Raw genomic sequence first — 8,396 nt, 5'->3', positions numbered from 1 at the left:
GATAGTCCGGAACTTTCGCCGATTTATAGTGCTACCTCACTGAAGCATACTATCGAAAACACCCAGGACACCCCACCCGGTCACATTATATTGACAACGGTCGAACCAGTCGTCCTACTCCTAATATGCCGAGCGCTAAGCAGGAGTAGAAACTACCATTTTTAAAGACTCTGGTATGTCTCGGCCAGGGGACGGAACCCAAAGCCTTCCTCTCAGGGGTGAACGGTCAACTTAAGACCAAAAGTGATACATTGTCAAGGGAAACATTAGGAACAAGAAGTAAGAAAGAAAATAAAATATAAGATCCGAAATTTAGTCACCTCTTACGATCGGGCAGCAGGTACAACAATTCTGACGCCCTACCTGCTGACAGGCGCATATCTGCCTATACGCAAATACGCAGTTGCGTACACATTAGTTTAAAAAAAAAACCCAAAAAAACCCAAAAAAACCAACCAAACAAAACAAAAAAACAAAGGAACAAAAAACTCTATTATTTATATGACTTTATCTATAGACAAAATATGAATGCTGTCCCTAGGTGATGGTTCTAATCAAACACTATAATTGATATAACTTGTCATTACGTGGTAGGGATGGTAGGGAACGCAATCAATCGGTCGGTTAAAGTGGGACAAAGAAAAATACGAAGACCTGTTTCTTTGGAAGAAATCTCAGCTCGCCACGCAGGAACCATCAGCATCAGAAACAAGTCAATTCAATTCAATTTTATTTCCAAATGCTACATAGCATATATGATTCCAAGATACATATATATCATAAAACAATTCATGCATACAAAATGGCAGAGAACTAATTCTGACTATTACTGGACCACACAAAAATTATAAAATACAGGTGACATGTCTATAGTATGCTAATTACACTATGACTTTGTTGGCATCATATACATATCTTGCTAACTTACGAATTTCGCCAATATTATTAACAAAGTATTTGGATAAGTTTTGCGCCAGTAAAATGGTTTTATGTATTTTTTCCTTAAATCATGAAAACTTTTACAGGCTAGAATAACTTGTCTACATTTAGTACAAAGTCTTTGTTTTCTTGGTAAGTGAACATATCTACCTGTCTCGATAGATAAGTTATGAGCAGACGGACGTAATTTCGATAAACATTATCTATATTTTACAGGTACATGTACATGTAAAACCATTTCAGGTAAAAGTAGATTTCAATTGATTCCACGAGGAAAAGGGATATCTGAAAGCTCTTTACACATGTCAGACAATCTAACTACTTTATTCAGATCCTTGCTGAATTTAAACTATATAGCATTGTTAGATCTCCTATCCCTTAAAATGTATTATCTTATATAAGATATGTTATCACGATAATATGCCGAAACACAATACAACTTAAAATTATAATTTAACTCATTCCATTACAATAATTTTACACAACGAGAAAAACTTTTTTTCTCAAATAATTATGTGTGTATTTCGGCACAAATTGCATGAAACTTGTAGAAAAAAAATAATCTGATATTTTCTCAATTAAGAAAAGTAAAATAAGCGCCTATATCATCTATTGTTAAACGTACATGTAGTGAATGAGCGAATAGTGAAAATTGGAGATAATATATTAATTACATATTTAAATTGCTCATTTAAATATGATGTAAAATTTGGGCATAGTAACATTTAATTTTTTTCTGGGGTCTGATCTAGCCCCCCATCCTCCCTTTGGTGTCATTCCTATAAAGGACTACTTACAACCGGAAACCAGGGTAAAGTCTGATTTACATATTTTTTACTGTTAATCTTAAAACAAATGATAAAACATTAACCAAAAGAACAGGTCCGGATTTAGAGTACAAAACTCACTATTGGAATTTTCCTCTCTACATGACAGTTGGTAAGATGCAGAAATGAATCAATACTTTTAAGGAAATCGTTTGCTTTCAAACGTTAGGTGAACGTTACTATATGTATGCTAAGGAATGTTATTGAATATAATGAAACACAGCTTTCTGAACGCAGATAGACACAGAAATTTAATTTTCAAACGTACAGATTTTGATATTATATATGCACCCTCTATCTAATCTTCGATGAAATTAGTAAATTAGTGTATTTTTGAATCATTAGGTTTGCACACCAACGCTGTCACGAATGTTTTGCCTTATATATCAAGGCTGCTAAATAGAGGGATTAACGTCTCCAAACGAGACCAAGTGTGGTTTTCCTGGCTTGCCACATGAACACAGTTCCCTGGTATTTGAGCTTCTGAACTCTGACCCCTATCTGAGAGAGTGTCCTATACACGGCTTTATCCCGAACAAGGACGTTAATCTCCAGCAATTCCCCCCCCCCCCCCCCCCCCCTCCACCCTCACCCACCCCACCCACTGTTTACAGTAAGTATTATACATTGAAATGGTAATTATTAGCTAATTTTGCGGAGATGGCATACGATTTGTTTAGAGCGTAAAATTTAAGGTTAAAACAAATATTGCCCCTCACTTTTTGACGACTTCCTACACCTGCGTATGGTTATTGAGCACATATTCGGACATTATGTAAACGTGTTCCAAGCGTGCAAAATAAGGTACATGTAAAGTCAATACAAATTATCATTCTAAATGCTGTATAAGGTTCGTCGTTTCAAGAAAACAGGACAACGTAACTATTCGGACATAATTAAATGACGGACTTAAATTGTCCAAACACTTAACTGTATATCATAATACGGTACTCATTCACCCCTCATTTCATTTCTCTGCATACACATACAAAATAACTTGGCTACGCGCATGGCAGAGCACGCTTTTGCAGGGAAACTACTTCAAAGTTGAGGCATTGTAGACGCCAGAGCTGCAGACATCAACACCGTCTAATTAATAAATCAGAGACCTTAATATTAGTTTAGTTTAAACTTTCTTTTATTTCAATTAAAGCATATTGATACATTGTACAAGATTACACTGGGAAATGGGAACAAATGTCACTTATGTAAACCTATCACCATTACTAAACAGCAACTTATAACTTCAGTACACGATAGGGCGAATTTGTTCTCCTAAAACCAGTTTGAGTTTCGAACCGGTTCTGTAAACTTTCCATTTGTTGAGTAAACCAGTTTCAAACCACATTTAAACTGAAACCGGTTCATTCATTTGTTTCTGATAAACCTAAACTAGTTTATTAAACCATTCAAACCACCACCGGTTGTGGTTTGGAAGGTTTCGTATCTGAAAACAAGATGGCGAATGTTGTCAACATGCATAATGTGCACTTGAAGTGCGCTACGTGCTCCAAACTTGCCAGCTATGGCTTGTAGTATCATTTGACTGGACAAATAAAATATAAATTATAAATATTGATAATTGTTTTCCCATTGGTATGACAGTTCAACATAATTTGGGATTCGGGGGATTTTTGTGCGTTCAGGAGGTATTAACGTTTCAAATACTGCTCTGAAGCTTTTTTTTCCCAAAGACACCATATTGAAAACTAGAATTTTGCATTTGTTTCTCAAGAGCAAACCAGTTTTAGTTTCAAACCGTTTTGAAAACCAGGTTTAAACCATAAACCCAAACATAAACCAGTTTATTTGCAACAAATACCCATAACAACATTCATCAACAAACACTCGTTAATGGTTAATAGCAACAACACTAGTTTAACTTAAAGTAAAGTTTTGGGGTGAAATATATAGAGGTTACACAACGAGTGGTTGTTGCATGGATATGGAATTTATTTCACACGAGTAAGTTATTTTTTAAAGTTACAAAAGACACGAGCTTTAGCGAGTATTTTTTGCAACTTTTAAAAAATAACTTACGAGTGTGAAATAAATTCCATATCCAACAATTTCGAGTCAGTGTGACCTTGTTTCTACCACAATAATATGGGCTTGAATCAAAGGGAAACGTGGCCAAGTATAATTTCGCGTATGCAAATAAAGTGGACCGGTGACGTCCGGGACCCGGTGATGTGACGTCATTAGATTATTGATGACGTCAATAACAATTGCAGCTTGGGTCAAAGTTCACCGTGTTAGCCAATCGAAATGCGTACAGAGTTTATACCACGTGTGGTATAAACAGATTGTTAATCAACAGCTGTGATGATTAACTGATGGTCTGAGAGTTGAATAACACGGCGTATTGTGGTAGAAAATCATATTCTACATGTTTACATGCCATTTCAATCTATCGAAGAAAACCTGCCAGTTTTTAAAAGTACAATATTGTATTTTGTGGAAGACTATTCCACTGATCTATAACAGGAGGTAGGAAAGATTGTTTATAAAAAGAAATTTTTCACAATATTGGTGTAATAAAAGTATGGTCCGAGTTTCATGTATCATACCGATGACCTTCAGATACAGTACTCGGAATAAGGCTATATATAAACTCTGGTGTATATTGATAAACCATTTTATGGAACTTAATAATTATATGAATTTACCTCCGATCAAATAAGCTGACCCAGCCTGATTTTATAAAAAAAAAGTTTTTCAATGCTTACTAATTTAGTTGCACCTATTACAGTTCAATATTGAGGCTTTCAAGTATATTTCCCCACACAATATCTCCATACTCAAGTAAATGTCTTATTTCTATCAAGTTGGAATTTTAATGTCCGCATGAAGTTGAGTTTAGGTGATATTTTAGTGATAATGTAGTTGACATGGTCTGTCCAACTGCCGTTGGAAGAGAGAAAGACTCCGAAGTGCTGCTGGAAAGATACACTATTGGAACTTGGTTCATATGAAGGATAGGGATGATTTGGAGGGTATCTTTTCCTACTTATGGTGATGGTTTCCGATTTATTAGAGTTAAAAACTACAAGCCACTGGCGTGACCATGCATTTATATTTTACAGCTCCGATTCTAGTATTTCTTGTGTCGTTATATGATTTTCTACAACCATATACAAAGACGTATCATCGGCAAACAGTTTTATTATTGAATTTGTATCAGAATCAATGTCATTAATGTATAAGAATAGCAGAGGCCCAAGGATAGAGCCTTGGGATACTCCGGCATTAATAGATACCCAATTAGAACTACAATCGTTTACAAAAGTTTGAAAAGAAGGCCTCGATGCCAGACACGATCGAAAGCTTTACTGATGTCGCAATATACAGCACGGATTTCTGTTTGTAGTATATCCAGTTTGTGTTTTCGGCTTTGGACGTTCAAGTGAACAAATATTTGAAAAAATCTTCAGACAGACAAGGACGCTACCTATATTCAAGTTAATATGATTATTATCACTTGGAACATTTACGCATTTGATAGCGCTGACTATACAAATCTGGTACGTAAGAATGGACAAAACCTTGACACCATGTATTATATACAGTTAGATGACTAAGCCCTCATTATAACTGGATATCAGGTAATTGCTACTTAGTCTAATTACTTTGCTAAAGTATAGACCTACTCTCATTCTATAAACAATACTGTTTAATGGCATCTATGTGATACCCGTTTGATAGACTCTGACGAAGTGAACGAGAGTATACATACTGGACATTATTTTGAAGCAATTAGACAAACGGGACAAAGGTAGGACAACGCAAATGATAACTAAAGACTTGGGCAAGACATTTGCGCGTGCGCAGACGCAGGTTGTGCCGTGATATAGCCAAACACGTATGTACAGTTACGAAAGGACACTATTTATAATAGCACAATAGGCCCCATGTACTCTAACGTCTAGTATTTCATCACACGCTTCCATACCGAGTACAAGGGTGATTAGCACTAAGAGTAACTTTGAAAATGGAGTGATATAACCGAAAGGATATAATATACCTTGTTGATTAGTTGGACATATTAGGTACAATACAGACAATAATTCATGAATATAGTACATGCACAATGATGTTTATATCATTAGTAAATTTAAACACAAATGCTAATGTCATAGAATAGAGACATGAGTCACTCTAGGACGGATACCAAAGGGTTTGTTCGCATCCTTTGGACCAACGTGCACGTGGCAACTCATGGGAAGGCGCCTACATGACCGAACTTGACTAAATCCCTTTCCAATGAAATCTGGCCGGTATGATCAGAATTGTCGTTGGTCATTACTTACCGTTCCAAGTCCAAGACTGGACCACATCACTAGACGGGTTTTTAACTAATTGCCGGCAGAGGAACGCTAGCTTGTCACGGTGTTTATTCAAGTCTTCGTTAACCGACACAGATTTCGTCGAGACACAATCCTTGAATTTTTGTGCTGGTCTTCAGTAAAGTATGTTTAGCATTGATCGTTCGCTGTCTAACGATTTCGCGGGATTACCAACATGGTGAGATCTTTCGAAGTCATCGGCACAAATGGGTATACCAGCCTTATCGATGGAATCAAGAATAAGGACAGGGGTATTTTCCTGTTGGGACTCGGGGATCCCAGAAATTCTTACCAATGGTCTCCGGCTATATTGGTTTAATATCGTCCAGTTTTAGCCGGAGATCCTGGATTTTATAGTTTAAGGAGATTTAGATCTTCCATTAACGTTGCCATCTCCCTTTGAATAATGGCAGCCATTTCCCCCAGGAACATGTCCCTTACGGCCACAGCTATGTCCTTGACATTTTCTGGTGTTGAAAGTAAGACCCGAGGGGAAGCCAAGGGTCGGATGCAAGTACATGTAATTGCCAAGCGGAATGTGGGGGAGTTACTGATATTAACACGAGGTATACTGGAGAGAAGTGGCAACTGGATGGATTGGTCGCTTTGCAAGATTGACTTTCCCGCTAAGCAATAGACAAATGGTGTTTCCATAGTCGCTTGCCTTGTCTGTCAATAAACTCGATATAAAATCAAGGTAGGAACTTCGTCGGTCTAGTGAAATAACCAAATTTGGCGAAAATTATGATTGTCGACAAAATGTTGAAGATATGCAGTTGTCGACACTAGCGGACAACCTCCCCCCGGGGTCACCACACTTAGTTATGGTCCATGTATATCATCCCCCGGGATCACCCCACTTAGGTATGGTTCATGTATATCCTCCCCCGGGATCATCCCACTTAGTTATGGTCAACCCACTCATATACGTCAATGTTTTGTATATCCCTCCCCCCGGGTCACCCCACGTATATAGGTCAATGTTTTGTATATCTACGTCAATATTTGGTATATCCCTCCCCGGGTCACCCCACGTATATAGATACATATTTTGTATATCTACGTCAATGTTTTGTATATCCCTCCCCCCGGGTCACCCCACGTATATAGGTCAATGTTTTGTATATCTACGTCAAGTTTTGTATATCCCTCCTCGGGTCACCCCACGTATATAGGTCAATGTTTTGTATATCTACGTCAAGTTTTGTATATCCCTCCCCGGGTCACCCCACGTATATAGGTCAATGTTTTGTATATCTACGTCAAGTTTTGTATATCCCTTCCCGGGTCACCCCACGTCTATAGGTCAATATTTGGTATATCCCTCCCCCGGGTCACTCCACGTATATAGGTCAATGTTTTGTATATCCCTCCCCTGGGTCACCCCACGTATATAGGTCAATGTTTTGGATATCCCTCTCTGGGTCATCCCACTTATATAAGTCAATGTTATAATGTCTCCTTTCCATTGAATGTTTTCAGTGCGTCTCTCTAGACCCATTGTCTCTGTGGATTCCTGCAAAGGAACCTGACGAGGCTGACTATGTCCGGGATTACAACCAAGCCAATCAGTACAGCCAAAATAACTATAGCCACACTTCCCATGGCAACACTGCTGGGCCGGGAGTCGTACACGCTGATGAGTCTTCGTCGGTTGGCAGACAAGTTGGTTTTGCTTACAGCTAGTTGAAGCTTGAGCTGTTGTATGGCTTTTGTCAATTCTACCAGACTGAGCTTCCTGCTTGCGTTTCTTTTTGGACAGCAATGGCCACAAGATAGATAGCAATGGTAAGACACAAAATATCGTATTCAGCTGCAATATCTTCAATATAATTCAACTTGTTTCTGATACTTCGTACGTTTAAGTGAAATACTGAAAGCTCGTCAAAACCCGGGCCAGGATTAGATTCGATATCCATACATAATAATAAAAGAAGCAAAAGAGTTAACGAGAACTGGGTACTTCGAAAGCATAAAAACACAAACATAATTAGTGAATTAATACACTTTTTTAAATGGTCAAAGTTAACCGTTTGACTTTGATATCTACTTGAATAAGGAGGTGTAGAATTACTTACAGTCGGACCACGACTGTCAAAGTCATCACATGACAGCACAAATTTAAGTAATAAAAGAAAAACTATACTGTTCTGCTTCACAAAGACTTGCATACATGTTAGGTAAACGAAAAGTACACTTGAATACACAGCTGTTTTAAACAAATCAAAAAAAGAATCACACTTGCCGGTAAAGTATAACCGTTTACCAATACCATGTGTTTTAC

The sequence above is a fragment of the Pecten maximus genome, chromosome 15 (genome assembly GCF_902652985.1).
Source record: "Pecten maximus chromosome 15, xPecMax1.1, whole genome shotgun sequence".
In the NCBI taxonomy this organism is placed as follows: Eukaryota; Metazoa; Mollusca; class Bivalvia; order Pectinida; family Pectinidae; genus Pecten; species Pecten maximus.
This window is presented reverse-complemented; position numbering follows the sequence as displayed.